Raw genomic sequence first — 23,515 nt, 5'->3', positions numbered from 1 at the left:
ATGACAGGGATAGAAATATAATCTTTTTGCATATTATCTGAGTGGTGTGTATATTCTGTGGCATAGCTGGGGATAATTTAATCGTCTTGAATTTACGGAGGGAAAATGCTCAGTCCTGTAGACCTTCTGCTTTGGCAGACAAAAGCATCTCAGAATGAATAGTAATAGCTAACACTTACACAGCACTGACTCCGTGCCAGGCGCTGTGCTAAGTGCCTCACATATATTCACTCATTTCATCCTTACATCAACCCTAGGAGGTGGGACGCTTATTACTCCTGTTGTATGGGTAAGGAAACTGAGGCATGGCAAAAAGTCAAGTGACTTGCTCAAGGTCAGCCAGCTAATAAGGATTGGAAGACAGTCACTTTGGCCCCAGAGTCCATGTGTTTAGTCCTGGAGTTGCTGCTTGTGCGGGGTCCTGGCACCAGCTCAGGACATGCATTCTGAGTTCTCTTGAAGTCTGTGGTCAGGTTCTGTGGGCTAAGAGCAGAGACGTGGCTCCCTCCTGGCCCAACCATTATATGATCACATGTGTTGTCTGAATCTTACTTTCTCCTAGGACTCTTTCTTTTCCTGAAGTTCCTCATATAAAGTGATGCCTGGTCTGTTTTAGGCAACAGAGCAGAAGAACTTTGGCACAAGTAGGTGGAGTTAACTTCATTGCCTCCCCTTTCTGTGTCCAGTCCCTCCACTCACTGGGTGTCCATGATGCCTGTAGCCCCCTATCAGCATGCCTCCCCCTATGTGCCTCCCTCAGCCCTTCCCAAAGCAGCCTCTCCTCTCAGTTCCAGACACCTCACAGCACCCTCAAACAAATCCAGTGGATGCATCACTAGAGGGAGAAAACATTACAATCATTTTTCCCCAAGCTTCCAACTACCTCAAGCACAAACCCACTCTCCTTCCACCTATCATGTTCACTTTCTCCTTCTGTCTTGCAGTCATTTCTACTTGGAGGATACAGAAAAAACAAAACAAAACAAAAGGACCAGGAGTTGGTCAAGCCAAGAGCTGGTCCAGCTCTGACATTGACCCTGAAGCTGTTGACAAATCACACAGTATTGTTAGTATTATGAGCAATGACTGTGGCGTCAGGCAGACCCGGGTTCAAATCCTAGCTCTGCCATTTTTGGACATGGGGCAAGTGACCACACCTCTGGTCCCTGTTCTGTACAATGGGGACAATAATTCTGATTTTGCAGAGTTACTAGGAGGACCGAGTGGCTACATACCTGTGAAGTGGTCAGTACCGCGCCTGGCACAGAGAACAAGCTTTCAATTATGGTAATTATGATAGCTTTTATTGTGATTACTCTCCTCCCTGGCCTTGGTTTCCTCGGGGTTGGACTGCTTTCTTTCCCATGGCCCTCCCAGCTCTGAATCCTCTGACTCATTGGCATCCTTCTTGTTTCGTGTTTTTTATTAGATTTCTACGATTGGCTCATCTTTCTCCATCTCTCTCCCTTATCATCACCCTCCATGAAAAATGAAACTTCCTTTCCTTTGTACTCAGACCACTGCCCCATCATCTCTGCCCGGGATGAGGGAGGGTCGAATAACCCAAGCCAGCCAGCCCCCCTGAGCACCACCACCGCTTTGAGTCAGATTCCGTTGGATTTATAAGGCACCGGAGGAGTAGGTAGTTGATATGAATAACCATTACGTTGGGGAGGGCTTTTTCTTCTCCCTCTGACTGATGACAGCTAAATTACTGCTAAATATAGGCCCTGAATTTGCATGAATCTGCAGCTTGCCACAGCCAGGCTGGGGGTTTTATTGACAGCCAAGGCACTGGAGGCAGGCAGGCACCTGCTCTAATACACCTTTTCCAGAGGAAGAACAGAGTCAGGCAGAGCATACCCCTCCCTCACCTCCTCTCCAAGGCATGCACCTTTCTCCCCAAGCCTCCAGACCTACAGGTTCTAAGGGAGGAGCCTGGGCTTTGGGTTAGAATCCCAGATCCGCCATCTAGCTGATCCTGAACAAATTACTTAACCACTCCCCAGCCCTCCCTCTGCCTGTTTCCTCACTGGTACAGTGGAATAATAATAGCACAATTGTGATGAGCATAACACAACATAAACCTGTTGAGTCACCATGTTGTGCACCTGAAATTAGTATAATGTTTTGTGTCAACTATACTCAAAAAAATTTAAAAATCACGTAGTACAGCTAATCATTATCTCAAAGAAAGAGAAGTTTGGAAATAGGCTGTTCCAAGTTTTGATCTTGCTATACCAGCATGTTTGCTTTTTTGTCCTTAGGTTATGGATTCAATATCCCAAGATGGCAGCTCCAGGCATCAAATCATATCACAATCAAATTAAAGGCAGAAAGAAGGGGGCAGTCTTTTTTGTCACCTCCGTTTCTATCAAGTAGCATAATATTGCATAGAAGCACCCAGGAGACTTCCCCATTACAGCTCATGGTAACAGCAACAACAATAGTAATAGTGACACTTACAGAGTATTTAGTTCATGACAGACACCTTCTAAATACCTACATGGGGGAGCGCCAAGGTGGCTCAGTCGGTTAAGCATCTGCCTTCGGCTCAGGTCATGATCCTGGAGTCCTGGGATAGAGCCCCTTGTCGGGCTCCCTGTTCAGCAGGGAGTCTGCTTCTCCCTTTCCCTCTGCCCCTCCCTGCTTGTGTTCTCTCTCTCACTCACTCTCTCTCTCTCAATAAATAAAATCTTCTAAAAAAATAATAATACCTACAGGGGCTAACTTAATCCTCAAAACAATCCCGATAAATAGGTGCCATTTTTAAGGTGCAAAGGGCTTTAAAAAAAAAATGCCCAAAGCTACTCAACAGATAATTGTCAGAGGTGAGATGTGAACCCAGGGAATTTGTCTATAAAGTCCAGGCTCTGTAACCAGACTTAAATGAAGGCCATGTTCACTTGTTTAGCCTTAGACTCTGGTGAAATTTGAGAAGCTGGAGCTGGGGAAGGGACTTACCTTCCCAAATGCATTAGATTTGCCTAATACACAAGCCAAATTGGGGTTTTATAAACTAAGGAAGAAGGGGGATTGGCTTGAGATAGAAACCAGAGATGCCTACCTTGATCCCTCATACAGTTGTTAGACAGGTAAAAGATGGAATGTCCCCGTCCTAATCTGCTTGGAATGCCATAATAAAATACCATACACCTGGAGGCTTCCACAACAGACATTTATTTCCCACAGTTCCGGAGGCTGGGAAATCCAAGGTCAAAGTGCCAGCAAGGTAGGTTTCATTCTGAGGCCTCTTCTCTTGAGTGCTGGGCATCTGCCATCATGCTGTGTGCTCACATGACCTCTCCTTCAGGTGTATGTGAGAGAAAGAGACAGAGGGAGAGGGAAACGGAAGTGGTAGGATGGGAGAGAGGGAGCCCTCTGGTGTCTCTGCAAACATGGGCACTAATCCCATCATGGAGGCCCCACCCTCATGACCTCACCTAACCCTAATAACTTCCCAAAGTCCTCATCTCCAAATACCATCACACTGGGCTTTAGGGCTTCAACACAGGGCTTTGGAAGGGGACACTGTTTAGTACATAGAAGTCTCTGAGTGCCTTTTCCAGAGTAGGTGTCCAGTAAATGAGAGTTCCCTCTCCTCTTCATCCAATCATTGATTTAATTAGCTATTTTGAGCATGTCATATGAGACTAACCTTAAGATACTATAATCTAGGTGGGGAGAGAAGACAGGAAACAGCTAAGTCATGACTCACAATGGCATTAATTTAAGGTCCAAGTGCCTGGGCTTGTTCAGAAATGTGCCAGATGGAGCAGTGGGTCCATCTCCTCCTGTGGATCTTGATGGCCAATATGCAGAACTTCCAGATCTACCCTGGGCTGAGATGCAACAGAGCAGACCTCACTTAACTTAGAGACAGATTTTTGGACATCCTAGACTAGACCATTTGAGGATAGAAAATCTCAGCTGGCAGGACCAGTTTTGGAAAAAAGATGATCCACTAAAAGTGGATGAGGCTCAGGCTTAAAGCCTGTGACATCATCAGAGGATATTTAGGGAGGGATTACTGTGAGGGGGAGACAAAGTGGATGGCATCAGGTCCAGCCGGCCAGCCTCCAGTGTCTCAGCTGGCAGAGCTGTGGGTGGGCTGATACTCAAGTGAGGATTAGGCAGAGCAATAGCACTGTTGAAAAGTTTGGAAAAAATATTACCAAAAGAAGAACACTGACATTAAGGATCCGTGGCATGGAGGTGTCAGTTGCCATGTGGAGGACGCCAGGAGTGAGGGTGGAGATGGAGGTGGACCAGCTGCCTGGAGCTCATGCTGCCATCTGAAGGAGAAAGCCAGAGAGGTGACCAACCAGAAGCTGAGTCCAGATCCTCACCAAGAAGGAGGGTGGTTGTTGTGGTCATCAAATGCCAAAGTAGGAAAAGCCATGAGGCAAGGTGCCCCCGTGGCATCGCTGGAGGAGTGGGGTCCGACAAATGACAAGGGGGCAGGGTTGCCCAGGCAGCTGCCAGACTGACTGGGTCTGAGTCCTAGCTCTACTCTTACTAACTTGTGATCTTAGACAATTACTGAAGCTCCCCACATCTCAGCCTTTTTTTCCCTCACCTGGCTAATAAAGACAGTAATGGTCATTGAGAATTGTAGGAGATGTGTGAGCAAAGTGGCCGGAAGTGTCTGGCATACAGTAGGAGGGAGAGTGTGGGATCTGTGTTTTGAAAGTTGATGGTGAGGTGGATAGAGACAGGCTGCCGCTGTGCTATGGGCTTTCCTGCTGATGAGAGCAGCTACCCCTGGCTTTCATGATGAAAGACCAGTGCTGGGAACGACGTCACCCTAACAGAAGCTCTTTGAATCCCTTCTTGATGGAAGATGAATCAATGGTCAGCTTCATCTACAAGACAGGTCCTCTAATCCCAACTTTTATCTAGTTTTCTGCTGTCTCTAGGGCCTGTTCAGGAGAGGTCCTGGGCCCTCCATTCTCTAGGGTGGCCCCTGAGAAGGCTGCTTGGAAGACCTGGCTCACCCCCCCCCACCCCCCATGACCCGGACTGACCCTGGGCTTGGAATCTAGTAGCATTTCTGTGGGTTCTTGGCAGCCCTCACCCATTCAAGTTCTACCCCTCTGGGCACCCCTGGTCTTTGGCCAGCCCTATCCTCCACTGAGCCCAATGGAAAGGGATTTTGTCCTGGAAACAGCAATGGAATAGAAATAGTTTCGACTGCTTTCTGCAGAGAAAAAGCAGAGAAATCCCTGTGGGAGATTGGGCTAGCTGCCTGCACTTCTTTGACCAGACCTCTCCATCTAATCCTTCAAGATACTGAAGGGGCCCTGTTTTTTGCCTGGGACTTCAACTCCCACTGCCCCAGAATGAGCCTAGTTTGGTTTTCCTCCTGAAATTCCAGGAAATACCTGCCCCTGAGTCTCTCTCCTCTAGTCCCTACCCTGCATTTTAGAAACATCCTTCCCTGCTCATCCTACCAAAAACATTATTTTCTCTTGGACCCTAAATTAATGGAATAGGTCTGTCCGTGCCATTTTAGAGCTTGGGTTCTGTTACCATGGCCAACATCCCGTGACACTAGTTCAGCCCACAGTTGCCCCACATCCCTTCTATCTCCTTACTCTTGTGCCTGGACTTGTCTGCCATCTTCCTCACATGGCCAGCCACTAGCCAGTCCCTTGCTCAGCTGTGCAGGCATGGGAGCTAATAGGTTGGAAGCATTGGCTCTATGACACCATCTTTCATTCCTCTGTGGGTTTCAAATTTGAATATAAAATATTGTGCAGGTGTGAATGTCCAAAGCTTTCTTCAAGTGGGTGCATGATTCACCAAAAGGTTACAACTCAGTGACTGAGAGAACTTTTTAATACCCCTAATACCACATTATACATTTGTGGTCAGAGGTACAACTGAACCTTATTCATCTTTATATCAATTGTTGTTAACCCAGTGTCTGACACAAAATAGATGCTCATTAAATATTCACTGAGTGAGTAAATGATTAGTAAATGAATGGACTAAGATATGGTGCATCCTAAATCCATTGAGGAAGGAAAGAACTTCCTCTCCAAGACCTCTGTAGATGTACCTGCATCTCTGCATGATAATTTCAGTGATGGGGAGCTCCCTCTTTCATAAGATAACTCATTACACTGATTTTCCTGTTCAGAGCTGAGTTCTGTCCTTCTTCAGCTTCTACATTCTGTTCACACCTTTACCTGGGAGCTTCCCAGGATCATTGGGCCCTTTGCGGGACCATTCACATCAGAGGTAGAGGCATTGCCTTCTTGACATCTGCCAATGCTAAATAGATTTGCTGTACGCAGCCAGACCCCTCCCAAGACAAATAGAGGGATAATCCCCACCCTCTGGGAGGTGTCAGCTTCAGGTGGATCAACCCATGACAAGTCTCTGTCCCCAGAATGGGCCATAATTCTCTTGCCATAAAAGAGTGGCAGAACAAAAGAGAACTGATCCCCTTAATTCACAAACAAGAGAACTAATGCTTAGAGGGGAGAAATGAGGCTCCATGGGTCAAACATGTCAAACCAGAACCCAGTTCCCCATATCCCCAGCCCCTTGCTCTGCAGCCTCCTCCCTGCAGGTCTTACTGCAACCCAAGGGGGTGACCGGAGTCCTGCACCTCCTGACAAGTTCCAAATATATGCTCACGTTGGATTGTCGGATTTTCCTGGATCTCTCAGGCGCTGGTCTTCTTGCTTTGATGAAGTATAGGAGGTCCTGGGGAACCAACCCTTAACTGTCTGGGGATGTGCTCTAGGCTGCCAACTTCAGATGCAGTTTGGGGTAGTGTTTAAAACATGACCCCAGGGGGGCGGAGCAAGATGGCGGAGGAGTAGGAGACCTAGGTTTCGTCTGGTCTCAGGAATTCAGCTGAATAGGGATCAAACCATTCTGAACACCTACGAACTCAACAGGAGATCGAAGAGGAGAGTAGCAACAACTCTCTGAACAGAGAAGCGACCACTTTCTGGAAGGTAGGACGTGCGGAAAAGTGAATCCAAGGCGATATTCGGGAGGATAGACGGTGGGGGAGGGGGCCTCCGTCGGCCGCTTCTGGCAAGTGATAGAGCTGCGGAGCACAAAATCGGAACTTTTAGAAGTTGGCTCCGCTGAGGGACGTTGCTCCAGTGGCTAAGCAGGGGGTGGAATCCTCCTGGGACAGTGTGGTCTCAGGACCCTTGGGGTCACAGAAAGACTGGGGGTGCGTGAGTGCGGCAGAGCTCCCAGGTATCGGAGCGGGGAAGCCAGCTGCAGAGACGGAGCCGAGGCGTGGGCTCTCAGCTCGGGGTTGCCATAAACGGTGATCCGCGGCCCAGTCGGGCCACTGCTCCTCCAGCAGGGACCCAACAAGCGGCAGAGCCGGGGAGACTCCCCTCCCTCCCCCAGGAGGAGCGGCGCAGGAGCGCACCATAGGGATCTGCTGGGTTTGGAGACTCCACACGGGGTCAGGTACCAGAGATACAAACGCTTGGTCACAGGCCGGGTGAGCACGGAGTGCGGCCGGAGACCAGGGAGACAGGAATTACTGCTTTTCTCTGGGGGTGCACTGAAAAGTGGGGCCCCGAGTTCTCAGCTCCTCCGGGTGGAGATTGGGAGGCCACAATTTTCGCCCTGGTCCTCCAAAGCTCTACCGAGAGCTTGCAGGGAACAAAAGCTCCTGAGAGCAAACCCGAGCAGCTTGCTTAGCCCCGACCGACAAGGGCGGGGCAATTCAGCCTTCCAAAGACATTTGGAAACCACGGCAACAGGCCCCTCCCCCAGAAGATCAGCACGAACAGCCAGCAAGCCAAGACCAAGTTTACCGATCAAGGAGAACGGGACAACTCCAGCGCTAGGGGAATACTGCACATAGAATTCATGGCTTTTTTTTTACCATGATTCATTAGTTCATCAAAGTTAATTTTTTTAACTGTTTTTTTTTTATTTTTCTTTTTCCCTTTTTCAACCAACATCTTATCAATCCCTTTTTGAAAAAAAACACACTTTTTATTTTTCATTTTTAGAGTCATATTTTATCCCTTCATAGTAGTTACCCTTATTTTTGGCATATATATATAAGTTCTTCTCTCTTTAAAATTTTGAGATACAGTTTCTTCTAACAGATCAACATATACCCTAAATCACTAGTGTATGGCTTTGTTCTAGTCTCCTGCCTGATCACATTCTCTCCCTTTTTTCTTTTTTTTTTTTAATCTTCTTTCTTTCTTCAAACAACTTATCAATTCCTTTTATAAAATCTTTTATACTTTTCATCTTTACAGTCATCTTCCATCCCTTCATTGTATCAACCCTTATTTTGTACATATATGTCTTTCTTCCTTTAAAATTTTAGGAGGCACTTTTTTCTAACAGACCAAAATACGCCCAAAATCTACTGTGTGGCACTGATCTATGCACTAGCCTGATCATATTTGATCATATTCTGCTTTTTTTGTATTATTCTGTTTTTGTTTTTATCTTTTTTTTCCTTTTTTTTCTCTTTCTTTTTTCTTTCTTTCCCTTTCTTTTCCCCTGGTTTAAGGTCCTTTCTGATTTGTATACAGTATATTTGCTGGGGATGTTGTTAACCTGTTAGCATTTTGTTCTCTCATTCATCTATTCTCCTCTGGACAAAATGACAAGACGAAAAAAAATCACCTCAGCAAAAAGAACAAGAGGTAACACCGTCAGCCAGGGACCTACTCAATACGGACATTAGTATGATGTCAGACCTAGAGTTCAGAATCATGACTTTAAAGATACTAGCTGGGCTTGAAAAAAGTGTGGAAGCTATTAGAGAAACCTTTCTGGAGAAATGAAAGAACTAAAATCTAACCAAGTCGAAATCAAAAAGGCTATTAATGAGGTGCAATCAAAAATGGGGGCACTAACTGCTAGGATAAATGAGGCAGAAGAAAGAATCAGCGATATAGAAAATCAAATGATGGAAAATAAAGAGGCTGAGAAAAAGAGAGATAAACAACTACAGGATCACGAGGGCAGAATTTGAGAGATAAGTGATTCGATAAGATGAAACAACATTAGAATAATTGGGATCCGAGAAGAAGAAGAAAGAGAGAGAGGGGCAGAAGGTATATTGGAGCAAATAATAGCAGAGAACTTCCCTAATGTGAGGAAGGAAACAGGCATCAAAATCCAGGAGGCACAGAGAACCCCTCTCAATATCAATAATAATAGGTCAACACCCCGACATCTAATAGTAAAACTTACGAGTCTCAGAGACAAAGAGAAAATCCTGAAAGCAGCTCGGGAGAAGAGATATGTAACCTACAATGGTAGAAATATTAGATTGGCAACAGACCTATCCACAGAGACCTGGTAGGCCAGAAAGGACTGGCATGATATCTTCAGAGCACTAAACGAGAAAAATATGCAGCCAAGAATACTATATCCAGCTAGACTGTCATTGAAAATAGAAGGAGAGAGTGAAAGCTTCCAGGACAAACAAAAACTAAAGGAATGTGCAAACACGAAACCAGCCCTCCAAGAAATACTGAAAGGGGTCCTCTAAGCAAAGAGAGAGCCTAAAAGCAGCAAAGATCAGAAAGGAACACAGACAATAAACAGTAACAGTCACCTTACAGGCAATACAATGGCACTAAATTCATACCTTTCAATAGTTACCCTGAATGTAAATGGCTAAATGCTCCAATCAAAAGACACAGGCTATCAGATTGGATTAAAAAACAAGACCCATCCATATGCTGTCTGCAAGAGACTCATTTTAGACCCAAAGACACCCCCAGATTGAAAGTGAGGGGGTGGAAAACCATTTACCATGCTAATGGACACCAAAAGAAAGCTGGGGTGGCAATCCTTATATCAGACAAATTAGATTTTAAAACAAAGACTGTAACAAGAGATGAAGAAGGACACTATATCCTACTTAAAGGGTCTATCCAACAAGAAGATCTAACAATTGTAAATATCTATGCCCCTAACGTGGGAGCAGCCAATTATATAAGGCAATTAATAACAAAAGCAAAGAAACACATTGACAACAATACAATAATAGTAGGGGACTTTAACACTGCCCTGACTGAAATGGGCAGATCATCTGAGCAAAAGATCAACAAGGAAATAAAGACTTTAAATGACACACTGGACCAAATGGACTTCACAGACATATTCAGAACATTCCATCCCAAAGCAACGGAATACACATTCTTCTCTAGTGCCCATGGAACATTCTCTAGAATTGATCCCATCGTAGGTCACAAATCAGGTCTCAAACAGTACCAAAAGATTGGGATCATTCCCTGCATATTTTCAGACCACAATGCTTTGAAACTAGAACTCAATCACAAGAGGAAAGTCGGAAAGAACTCAAATACATGGAGGCTAAAGAGCATCCTACTAAAGAATGAATGAGTCAACCAGGAAATTAAAGAAGAATTTAAAAAGTTCATGGAAACCAATGAAAATGAAAACACAACTGTTCAAAATCTTTGGGATACAGCAAAGGCAGTCCTGAGAGGAAAGTATACAGCAATACAAGCCTTTCTCAAGAAACAAGAAAGGTCTCAAATACACAACCTAACCCTACACCTAAAGGAGCTGGAGAAAGAACAGCAAATAAAGCCTAAACCCAGCAGGAGAAGAGAAATCATAAAGATCAGAGCAGAAATCAATGAAATAGAAACCAAAAGAACAGTAGAACAGACCAACGAAACTAGGAGCTGGTTCTTCGAAAGAATTAACAAGATTGATAAACCCCTGGAGACTTATCAAAAAGAAAAGAGAAATGACCCAAATCAACAAAATCATGAATGGAAAAGGAGAGATCACAACCAACACCAAAGAAATACAAACAATTCTAAGAACATATTATGAGCAACTCTATGCCAGCAAATTAGATAACCTGGAAGAAATGGGTGCATTCCTAGAGATGTATCAACTACCAAAACTGAACCAGGAAGAAATAGAAAACCTGAACAGACCTATAACCACTAAGGAAATTGAAGCAGTCATCAAAAATCTCTCAACAAGCAAAAGCCCAGGGCCAGATGGCTTCCCAGGGGAATTATATCAGACATTTAAAGAAGAATTAATACCTATTCTCCTGAAACTGGTCCAAAAAATAGAAATGGAAGGAAAACTTCCAAACTCATTTTATGAGGCCAGCATTACCTTGATCCCAAAACCAGACAAAGACCCCATCAAAAAGGAGAACTACAGACCAATATCCTTGATGAACATGGACGCAAAAATTCTCACCAAAATCCTAGCCAATAGGATCCAACAGTACATTAAAAGGATTATTCACCACGAACAAGTGGGATTTATCCCTGGGCTGCAAGGCTGGTTCAACATCCACAAATCAATCAACGTGATACAATACATTAACAAAAGAAAGAACAAGAATCATATGATCCTCTCAATAGATGCAGAAAAAGCATTTGAGAAAGTACAGCATCCTTTCTTGATCAAAACTCTTCAGAGCATAGGGATAGAGGGTACATACCTCAATATCATAAAAGCCATCTATGAAAAACCTACAGCGAATATCATTCTCAATGGGGAAAAGCTCTCAGCTTTTCCCCTAAGGTCAGGAACGCGGCAGGGATGTCCACTCTCACCACTGCTCTTCAACATAGTATTAGAAGTCCTAGCCACAGCAATCAGACAACAAAAAGAAATCAAAGGCATCCAAATCAGCAAAAGGGAGTCAAACTCTCACTCTTTGCAGATGATATGATACTGTATGTGGAAAACCCAAAAGACTCCACCCCAAAACTTCTAGAACTCATATAGGAATTCAGTCAAGTAGCAGGATATAAAATCAATGCACAGAAATCAGTGGCATTCCTATACACCAACAACAAGACAGAAGAGAGACAAATCAAGGAGTCAATCTCATTTACAATTGCACCCAAAACCATAAGATACCTAGGAATAAATTTAACCAAAGAGGCAAAGGATCTGTACTCAGAAAACTATAAAATACTCATGAAAGAAATTGAAGAAGACACAAAGAAATGGAAAAATGTTCCATGCTCATGGATTGGAAGAACAAACATTGTGAAGATGTCAATGCTACCTAGAGCAATCTACACATTCAATGCAATCCCCATCAAAATACCATCCACCTTTTTCAAAGAAATGGAACAAATAATCCTAAAATTTGTATGGAACCAGAAGAGACCCCGAATAGCCAGAGGAATATTGAAAAAGAAAAGCAAAGCTGGCGGCATCACAATTCTGGACTTCAAGCTCTATTACAAAGCTGTCATCATCAAGACAGTATGGTACTGGCACAAAAACAGACACATAGATCAATGGAACGGAATCGAGAGCCCAGAAATGGACCCTCAACTCTATGGTCAACTCATCTTTGAAAAAGCAGGAAAGAATGTCCAATGGCCAAAAGACAGTCTCTTCAACAAATGGTGTTGGGAAAATTGGACAGCCACATGCAGAAGAATGAAACTGGACCATTTCCTTACACCACACACAAAAATAGACTCCAAATGGTTGAAAGACCTAAATGAGAGACAGGAGTCTATCAAAATCCTAAAGGAGAACACAGGTAGCAACCTCTTCGACCTCAGCCGCAGCAACGTCTTCCTAGAAATATCGCCAAAGGCAATCCCGGGAAGTCAGGGCAAAAATGAACTATTGGGATTTCATCAAGATAAAAAGCTTTTGCACAGCAAAAGAAACAGTCCACAAAACCAAAAGACAACCGACAGAATGGGAGAAAATATTTGCAAATGACATATCAGATAAAGGGCTAGTATCCAAAATCTATAAAGAACTTATCAAACTCAACCCCCAAAGAACAAATAATCCAATCAAGAAATGGGCAGAAGACATGAACAGACATTTTTCCAAAGAAGACATCCAAATGGCCAACAGACACATGAAAAAGTGGTCAACATCGCTCGGCATCAGGGTAATCCAAATCAAAACCTCAATGAGATACCACCTCACACCAGTCAGAATGGCTAGAATTAACAAGTCAGGAAACGACAGATGTTGGCGGGGATGTGGAGAAAGGGGAACCCTCCTACACTGTTGGTGGGAATGCAAGCTGGTGCAACTACTCTGGAAAACAGTATGGAGGTTCCTCAAACAGTTGAAAATTGAGCTACCGTACAATCCAGCAATTGCACTACTGGGTATTTACCCCAAAGATACAAATGTAGGGATCCGAAGGGGTACGTGCACCCCAATGTTTATAGCAGCAATGTCCACAATAGCCAAACTGTGGAAAGAGCCAAGATGTCCATCGACAGATGAATGGATAAAGAAGAAGTGGTATATATACACAATGGAATATCATGCAGCCATCAAAAGGAATGAGATCTTGCCATTTGCAACGACGTGGATGGAACTGGAGGGTGTTATGCTGAGTGAAATAAGTCAATCAGAGAAAGACATGTATCGTATGACCTCACTGATATGAGGAATTCTTAATCTCAGGAAACAAACTGAGGGTTGCCGGAGTGGTGGGGGTAGGAGGGATGGGGTGGCTGGGTGATAGACATTGGGGAGGGTATGTGCTATGGTGAGTGCTGTGAATTGTGCAAGGCTGTTGAATCACGGATCTGTACTTCTGCAACAAATAATGCAACATATGTTAAGAAAAAAGAAAAAGAAGAAGATAGCAGGAGGGGAAGAATGAAGGGGAGTAAGTCAGAGGCGGAGACGAACCATGAGAGACGATGGACTCTGAAAAACAAACTGAGGGTTCTAGAGGGGAGGGGGGTAGGGGGATGGGTTAGCCTGGTGATGGGTATTCAAGAGGGCACATTCTGCATGGAGCACTGGGTGTTATGCACAAACAATGAATCATGGAACACTACATCAAAAAATAAATAAATAAATAAATAAATAAACATGACCCCAGACTGTCTGGGGTTCCCTACTGGTTCTGTCACTTCCTAGCTGTGTGATCTTGTAGATTGTTTGTATCTCAGCTTCATCATCTATAAAATGGTATTAAAATATATCTAATTCATAGGGCTACTTGAAGTTTAAATGAGGAGGAAGTATTTAACTCAGTGCTGGATAAATGCTACTGGTATGAGTCCAGACTCCTGTCCTGATTTCCCTGCACTCGCTGGAGCCGGTTCACTGATACCAAGAACTACTCTTGCAGTGACCTCAGCCAGGTAACCTTCTGTGCCACAAGGAAGGAGTTGCATACCAGAAGGAGAACTCTGCAGGACTGCCTGTCTCTGAAGAAACCTGGTGTCCAGAGATGCTTGAAGCAAACCCATCTGAGGAGGCTGCTTTGCTGGGCCATATAGTACAGTGGTTAGAGTCAAAATGGGCTCTAGGACCAACTCCCTTGGTTCCCATGTCAGCCCCACCATTTTCTAGTCATCAGACCTTGGACAAGTTACTTGGTTTCTCTGTGACTCAATTTTCTAATCAACAAAGGGGGGTGATAATACCCTGCCTGTGAACACTGTGTGAGCTTCTAGTAAGATGGTGTATGTGAAGGACAGTGTCTGACAGGCAGCATAACATTGTGAGTAGTGACATTAGCTAATATTCATTGAGCACTCAGTGTGTGATGGCATCATTTTAAGTGCTTTTCAATATGTTAATCCATTTAGTCTTCACAACAACCTTATGAATTAGATACGAGTTTCAGCCTTTTTTTGCCAGGAAGAAAACTAAGGCAAGGAGAAGTTAAGCAACTTGCTGTGACTCCAATTTGCAGCCAGTTGCTCCAGTGTCAGTGCTCACATGCTTAGTTATGACTGGACACCAGGAGGGGTGTCACACATGATAGTCATGGCTGCAGAACTTTCTGGTTGATATTACAACCCACGATGTATCTCAAGCAGATGTGAGACTGCCTGGAGGTATCTTTCTCCAGAAAGCCTGGGTCAGCATAGGGGATACAGATCAGCATGGGGAAAGAGGGGGAGAGAAAGTGACCCCCAGCAGAGATTGACTACTACATTTACCAGGTATTAACCATTGACCATGTGCTCAGGTTGGCAGCCCAGAGGCAAGCCAGCTGCTGATGCCACGTACTAGGGAGCACCTGGCAAAATCTGCAATCATGACTTGGAGTGGTTTAATTATAACTCTAGTCTGAATTTTTGCTGGGGGAAGGAGTGGGCAGTGCAGAGGCTAAGACAAGAGAAAGACAGGGTCTTGGGTACTGTGGCATAACCTGGACACCCTCTGGTCTAGCCTCTGACCCGTAGGACGTGCATGGGTTTCCCTAATCCACACTGAGACTAAATTGGCACATCTTGGGCTCCAATCTATCAACATTCACAACCAATCTGAGATCTTCTGGCCTCTCCTGAAATGAAGTCAATCCATCTTTCTAGTCCTCAGCTTTCTGGGAGCTTGGCCAGCCAAGATCTATATCCTGGCTGCTAAACTCACTCTGAGCAACTCAGAAAACTGCCAGACCACCCTGCATGCATTTGAGCAAGCCCTGGGTCAAGGAAGTGGGTCCCATCTTCTGTTATTACTACCAATCCTGTGATTGGTAGCACACAGTATGTGTTCAATAAATATGTGACTGTGTTATGGGGTAGAGCTGTCCTGGGGAAGATGCTAAAGAGCAGGTCAGATGGCAGGAAGAAAGAAACCTGGTCTGAAACAGTGGTCATTCATGATGAAGTGGTGGTGCTAGGTGGAGGTCCTTTCCAGTGTTCCAGGTACAATGATCCTGTCTGCAAGAGAGAGCACTCAAAACCCTCAGCACACTCAACTCCGTGGCCCACGCATGTAGTGTTCAGTAGTACTTGGGGGCCCTGCTCAGGTCCCCAGCAGCAAGGGCTCAGGACTGAAGTGTTCTGAACTCCAGGCAAGCAGAGCTCTGTGCTCTAGACAGCCAGCCATCAGCAGTCAAAGCAGAGCACTCAGGACCCCAGGGAACAGCACTGAGGACTGCAGGCGGTGTTTGTCAGGCTGTTGACTCTAGCAGGTAGTATCTGGTTTTCCTGAGGGCACAGCTTAGCACTCTAGGAAGTGGTGCCTGATACTCCAGATGTCAGTTGTAAATACTCCAAGAGGCACTGTTCATGCAGGAGGTATGACTCAGGACTCCAGGAGATGGTGCTGGGTATTCCCTGCAGACTATACTTCACACGTCAAGGGCAGCTGGTAATGGAGACATGTGTCCCAGGAATGGGTTTCTGCCTCCAGGTTGTATGTTAGAGGTCTGGCTAGAGCAGAACAGCCCCACCCTCTCCTTGCTGGGAGCTCAGTTGCTGAAGCACATTTGGATGATGAACCTAAATAAGAGCCCAATTTTATGCTCTAGACTGTTGGGTTGAGAGAACAGGCATACCTGAAGGCATACCTCACTTTTCAGGGAATAGATCTCCCTTCCCTTAGAGTTAAGGTGGGGTTGACCTGCAGTAAAACAGGATGGGCCTTTTTATTGTATACTTTTTGTATTGACAAAGGGGTACAAGATTCCTTTATGGAAGCAAGAGTGGAAATGTTCAAAGAAAACATGGTAGATATTTTGGTACAGCGTACAGAAAGTTAAAGGTGACCCAGCAATGCAAATGCACTGCACTGGGAAGCCACCCCCATGGCTATAGGGAAGCCTGGGGCTTAGCTCCCACTGTCACTGTCTCTCAAGATGTGCTTGTCGAAAAGATACTGTACTATGCCAGACTCCTGGGCCACATCTTATGGAAGTTAGTTCCATGGTGGAGAAGTTGGTTCAATGGTCACCCCATTCTTTGATGGATCACATCTGTTCAGGTGAGGGTCTCAGAGAATTCACAAAGTGGGGATCATTTGGTCTACAGCCAAGTTGTGCCATTTCTGTTAATAACAAATTCACACTCTTGTTCAAATGTAAATGCACATTGTGAGCCATTCCCATTGGCTATAGGCTCCTTTCTTGGTGCTCTGAAGAAAGTTCAGCCACATTGCAGGGTCTTCAGTCCCTGTGATTTCTCAGTGTGTTCTCTCTTTTAATGGGATCTGAGAAGAAAAGATATGGCAGAGTTCTCCAAAGCTACTACTCCACTTCCGGTGGGGGTGGGGAGGGTGCTGAGACAAGGACAGTAGATGCAGGAGGCACAGAACCCCAGGTTGATCTGGGCTAGAGGGAGGTCTCCAGTGCTGGTGGTAGTTCAGGGAGTATGTGGATCCTAGCAGGTGGCAGAGGAGAGGTGGCCTTGGGACACCAGAGTGGCTGGCCAGGGTTTAGCCAAGCACTGCTGAAGCAGGAATCGGTATCCACTGAGCATCTGACTCACCCTTGTCATTTTGAAAAATGTCGCCAAATTCCCCAGCAAAGAGCCTGCACCAATTTATGTTCCACCAACAGGCCTTATGGTACCTATTTCCCTACTCCTGTTGCCACTGTGTCTTATCGCATTTCTGAAGTGTGCTCACCTGAGAGATAAAAAAAAAATAACTTCTCATTTTATTTTATTTATTTTTTTAAGATTATTTATTTATTTATTTATTTATTTGACACACAGAGAGAGGGAACACAAGCAGGGGGAGTGGGAGAGGAAGAAACAGGCTCCCCGCGGAGCAGGGAGCCTGATGCGGGGCTCGATCCCAGGACCCTGGGATCATGACCTGAGCCGAAGGCAGACGCTTAACGACTGAGCCACCCAGGCGCCCCTAACTTGTCATTTTAAACGTGCATTTTTAGCCATCCTCAGGTCTTTTTCTCTGAGTTGTCTGTGTTTTTTGTTTTGGTTTGGATTTTGTCCATTTCTTTTTCCCGTCAGGTTGTCATTTTCTTACTGATCTATAAGAACTTCTGATATATTAAGTAAACCAGGCCTTTGTTTGTCAGATATTTTTTTCCCCTAGTTTGTTGGTTGACTTCTGAGTTTACTTATAAGTACTTTTCAAAGTTCTAAAATTTTAATTTTTCTACTCAAATGAACCAATTCTTTACTTTTTCAGTTAAGAGGTTGTGTCTTGCTTAGAAAGGCTGTCTCTACTCTATAGTCATAAAAAAAAATTTCCATGTTCCTTTCTAGTATTTTCATGGGTTTATTTTTTATGTTGGAATTTTTGCTCCATCTGGAATTTGCTTTGACATGAGAAGTGAAGACAAGATCCAGCTTTGCTTTTCTCCATATGGCAAGTTGGTTGTCTTCACACTCGTCAGTGAAGAATCCTTTTGCCTCATTTGAAACACCATATTCATTATATACTAAATTCCTGTGTGTTCTTGGATTTCTGTCTGGATTCTATTTTCCTTTACGCACCTGGCTTATCTTAGTACCAAACAGTTTTAAGTATTATAGATTTCTATTATGTCTTAATATCTGGCAAGACTTGTCATTTTTATTTATTCTTTCCTTTAAATTTCAGAATGTTCCTGGCTAGTATCATGTTTGTTTTTCACTATAGACTTTAAATTGCCTTGTCTGTTCCTTCTCACCCTGCGAATCCCTTACGTCTTATCATTGGATTTCATTGACTTATGAATGTGTTTCTTTCCCAAGGAGAGAGCAGATTCTCCTTGGGCCAAGAGACCCTTTGGATGGAGAGGTTTGCACTCATGCCTGCCTCAGGGGAAAACAGTGTCATCAATCCAACTTGCTGGCAGAAACCCCCACCTTTCCCCAAATCTGATATTCTCAGGTGCTATAGGGAGACAGGTTAAATGGTTAAGTAAGTTTGGAAAACCTTAGGTCAAGTAAAGTTAAACAATTTTTTCTTGATCATCCCTTTAGCAGATATTAATGGGCACATGCCCTGTACCAAGTGTTGGGCCCAGAACTAGGAGCACCATGGGGAAGAAACTGGACACAGTCCTGTTTCTCATGGAGCTTGTGGAATGGTTGGGGAGGAAGACATTAGACAAAAACAAGCTCCAAATATGCATTTACTCAGGCTTGTGATTGTAAGTGCAAAGAAGGGAAGCCCAGGGAAGGTACTATGAGAAGGAATAGCCAATGAGGTCTTAACCTTCTGTAGCGTGAGGGCCGATCTTGCTGAGGAAGGGATGGGTCAGCAGGTTTCTGAGAGCTTTTACCACACACACTAGCAGAGAGAATTTTCAAAACAGAGTGGTCCCCAACTTTTTGACTATGGAAGTGTATTCAGGTGGTCTTTCTAGACTTATTTCTGCAGGTGTTGTTGCTCTACTCCAAAGTCTGTAACCCAGAACCATCCCGTTGGAGCCAGATGTCTTTAGAGAGGTTGCTCACCCTCTCTGAGCCTTGATTTTCTCATCTATGAAGTAATATAGTGATATAATATGGCCGCTATATAAATGACCACAAACCTACTTACTCTCTTATCGTTCTGGAGGCCAGAAACATGAAATCGAGGTGTGAGCAGGGCTGCAATTCCCCCTGAAGCATCTAGGAGAGGATTCTCCCTTCCCTTTGCCAGCTTTTTGGAGGCCCCAGTTCCTTGATTTATGGCTGCATTGCTTCAACCTCCGCCTCCATCTTTGTACTGCCTTCCCCATTGTGTTGGTGTCTTCTGCCCTGTCTCTCTCTCTCTCTTTTTTTTTTTTTCAATTCCTCCGCTTTTTTATTTCAGGTTATTTCCAACAGTTTCATTAATAAGAGTTTAACACAGACAGCTGCTTGATGAATAAGTTTATTATTGTCTTTATCTGAAAAATCTTCATAGAAAATTGTGGTTTGGTTTATTAACTCTCAGCAGCCCGCTCCTGAGCTCTAAGGAAACTTGCCTTCTTCTGAGCTACCCGATCTTTCTTTTGGGCAAGAGACATTTTGGGATGGTTCCACCTCTTCTTTTTAACTTCTTTCTTAGGCTTCTTCTCATAAACTGGATTCTCTCATATAGCAGCATGAGCTTTCTTATACCTCTCCTCCATCATGTCTGGAGTTACATTGTTCTTTATGTATTGAGAGAATTGTTTCTTGTAAGCATCTTCATCTTCTTCCATTAGGTGACACATATAATCTGCAACATTCTGACCCATGATGTGCTTTCGATGTACTTCTGCATTGAATTCCTTGCTTTCTGAATCATAACCAGGGAATCGTTTGGTACTGTGAGGGATAGACAAGCCTCCATCCACTGCTCCCTTGAGGGCCCCAAAACTTTATTTCCAGTAGTAGTTCTGGCAAGCCCTGCATCCAAATAGCAGGTGAAGGCACCAGGTTGACCATCAATGCTTTCCACATTGTATTCCTCTCTGGTCACTTCCACTTGGCCTTCATAGATCTTGTCCATGCCAAACCTATTTAGGAGCCTGCGGGCCAGCAGCAGGCCAGTACAATATGCTGCAGCATAATTTGTCAGGCCAACCTTCACACCATACTTTGGGAGTTCATGAGCATAAGCCACACAAACTATCATATCTCCTTCTATGCGGGCATAAGCAATCTGACAAATGATATCTCTGTTGGTTACACGAACTATCATCCTGTATTTAGGTGTGTTGTACTTATTTTTATCTTGAATTACCAAGCATTTCCGGGCATAATAGTCAGTTTTACCCTCTCGTCTTCTTCTAAATTTCACTTGGTATCTCTTGAAGTAAGCCTTATTCTTGACAACCTTAACAAACCCCATCCGGCGGAACAGAGACCAGCGTCCGCCACTCGCCACAGACCAGCAGGCCTAGGAGTGCTCTGCTAGGGGCTGCCCTGTCTCTTATAGGGACACAGGACATTGGATTTAGTGCCCCCACCTGACAATCCGGGATGATCTCATCTCAAGACCCTTAACTTAATTCCATCTGCAAGGACCCTTTTTCCAAATAACACCACAACGACCTATTTTTTGGGGGGGACCACAACTCAACAAACCATAGATGGGAGTCACAGGACTTGTTTCAGAGGATTGTGGTAAGGGTTTGGCAAGACAAGGTCTGTGAAGCTGCTTGCCTCAGAGTGGGGTGGATGTGGAATGCTGGTTTTCTCCCCATTTCTTCTCCTCCAGGTGTCTGTGTCCTCGAGAGGGGTTAGCTAATTCACAATGCAGTGGGAGGGGCTGAGGGATTTCTTCTCTCCCCCTACCTCCACTGGAGGGAATTTCCTTCTCAATGAGGTGGAGTCAGGGGAGGGAGATCACGCCTCTTTTTCTCAGGGCTTCCACATTCTGAGTTCTGGGCCCTTACAGAAGTCCTTTACTATCTGTCCTCTGGGAAGGTCCTAGTCAGCTGCTGCTCTGCAGTCCTGGTCATCTCTGCCCTGGACCTGACCTTATCCAGACATCCATGCTCACCAGGTCCTCTCTCCTTGTCCATCACCAGTGCAGGCATTTCTGGGAGCTGAGGATGGGGGAGCGTGCAAACTCTGCCTGAGCCTTTTCCCACCCCTCTGACAGCTCCCAGGGGACTCTCATCTCAGAGTGCCTCGAGGCTTTTCCTCATCATCTCCTGGGTTTTCACTGCAAAACAAAGACGGCTTCTCTGACCTCTTCCCTTTTCTGTCTTCCCTTGTTGAAATGTGCTTGTCAAGCAGATGTTGAGGGGCATGAGTTAGATACTGATCAGGGGGAAAGAAACAAGGATGCCAAGAAATAGCTTAAAGGCTCCCGTGCCTCTGGGGTGTGTTAATGGCCTTGTCCAGCATTTTGGCACTTCCAGGGACACTGACTTCTCCAAGTTCCCTGCCTCCACAAATGCAGTCCCTGTGTTTCTCAACCGCTGGGTCCTTTTGTCCCTGGCTCTCATTTCCATGCCCTTCCTCCCACAGCTCCCATACCCTCCTCGTGATGACAAATCAATGGTAATTGCTTAAGTGCAGCTGTTCAATCCATGGACTGTTGAGAGAGAACTTAATGTCCAAGAAGTCTCCAAGGAACCACATGCTGCTTGAATTATGTAAAGGTGAACAGAGAAGGATGAATTTCATATGCAGAAATCCTTTTTGGCATTAAAGTTTCATGGGAAAAACCAAACCCTTGGGCTCATATTTCTGGTCAAATCTTATCTTCTTTCATTCAGCACACACTTATTGGACTCTTATTATGTATAAGGCCACAGTCTAGGTGCTGTAGGAGAAAAAGATTAATCAGTCTCAGATCTTTCCTGCAGGCTTCCTTACCCCACAGGCTTACGCTTTGGAACCAACAAACTAGTCTGAGATGAAACTATACCCCAGTGGGCATCACTTTATCTGTCCATCCATCCATCCATGCACCCATCCATCCACCACGCAGCAAGTATTTATTGAGTGCTATGAGCTAAGTTCTGTGATAGGCACTGGAAGCTTTGTTACCAGGTGAGACACCTGTTGGAAGGCAGAAGTGATGAAGATTTCTAAGGATGATCCTGTAAAGGAAATGATTTTTGTAAGCTTGATCTTGAAGGACAAGCACAGCTTGGCAGGATGCTTGTGTACATGTATGCAAATACAAGCAACATCAAGCTTTCTGTCCCAGGCCCTTTTCTTCCCAGAATTTATGTGCATTCCCAAGGTTTATGTCCACACCCAAGGTCAATGCCAGGTCCCTCAGAAAGCTCAGCCCCACAGGCTTTTCATTATATTAACCCAAACATGGAATCAACCTCTTGTTCTTGATTTCCACAAGAGTCACCAACACAAAACATTGGTGTGTAGGTAGTAGGGTGTCCCTCAGCACTTTCTGGCTTCACACCCAACCCAATCTGCAAATCTAAAGAGAGGGAGGCTCTGTTAAACAGTGTCATTTCACCCTCCTCCCCATGTGGATCTCATTAGGAAGAGAGCAGTATGGACATTCATGTCGCATTGATATAATCCAGGAATCTCACTACTGGATATTTACCCAAAGAAAACAAAAAAAACTAATTTGAAAGATAAATGCACACCTATGCTTACAGCAGCATTATTTACAATAGCTAAGATACAGAAGCAACTCAAGTGTCCATCAACAGATGAATGGCTAAAGAAGATGTGGTACATATATACAATGGAATATTACTCAGCCATAAAGTAGGAGGTCTTGCCATTTACAACAACATGGGTAGACCTAGAGGGTATTATGCTAAGTAAAATAAGTCAGACAGAGAAAGAAAAATGCCATGTGATTTCACTTATATGTGGAATCTAAAAAACAAAACAAATGAACAAAGAAATAAACAAACCAAAAGAACAGACTCTTAAATACAGAGAACAAACTGGTGTTGCCAGGAAGAAGTGGGTGGGAGGATGGGTGAAATAGTTAAAGGGGATTAAGAGGTACTAACTTCCAGTTGTCAAATAAGTGAATCATGGAGATGAGAAGTACAACATAGGGGATATTATAATATAGTAATAACGGATGGTGACAGACAATGACTACATTTATCAAGGTGAGCACTGACTAGTGGATAGAATTGTTGGATTAATATGTTGTATGCCTGAGAGTAACATCACAAACTAATATAGCATTGTATGTTAATTATACTTCAATTAAAAAACAATGTAAGTTTGCCTATCTAGCTCACTGCCAATATTGCCAGGACCTAGACTGGGGCCTGGAAAAGTACTTGGCACATGGTAGGGACTCAAGATACATACATTGAATTTGATAAATGAATTCTTCCACAGTCCAAACTCTTTAAAACATTTAAACTGGAGGGCAGTTCATGCAGGGGGCATAACAACAATGGTCATGGCACAAAATTCTTAAATGTTATCCCATTGTGTTTAGA

At 44.4% G+C, this 23,515-nt stretch overlaps 1 pseudogene; it reads right to left on the bottom strand.

Moving 5' to 3' along the window:
• Window positions 1-19,539: 19,539 nt before the first annotated feature.
• LOC114217093 (large ribosomal subunit protein uL18 pseudogene) lies at window positions 19,540-20,486 on the bottom strand (annotated as a pseudogene).
• Window positions 20,487-23,515: the final 3,029 nt, after the last annotated feature.

This window comes from Eumetopias jubatus, unplaced genomic scaffold (assembly GCF_037043125.1).
Source record: "Eumetopias jubatus isolate StellerSeaLion01/CBP00866 unplaced genomic scaffold, mEumJub1_p1.0 scaffold_4, whole genome shotgun sequence".
In the NCBI taxonomy this organism is placed as follows: domain Eukaryota; kingdom Metazoa; phylum Chordata; class Mammalia; order Carnivora; family Otariidae; genus Eumetopias; species Eumetopias jubatus.
Note: the sequence above shows the minus strand (reverse complement) of the source record. Positions and strands in the feature narration are given on the sequence as shown.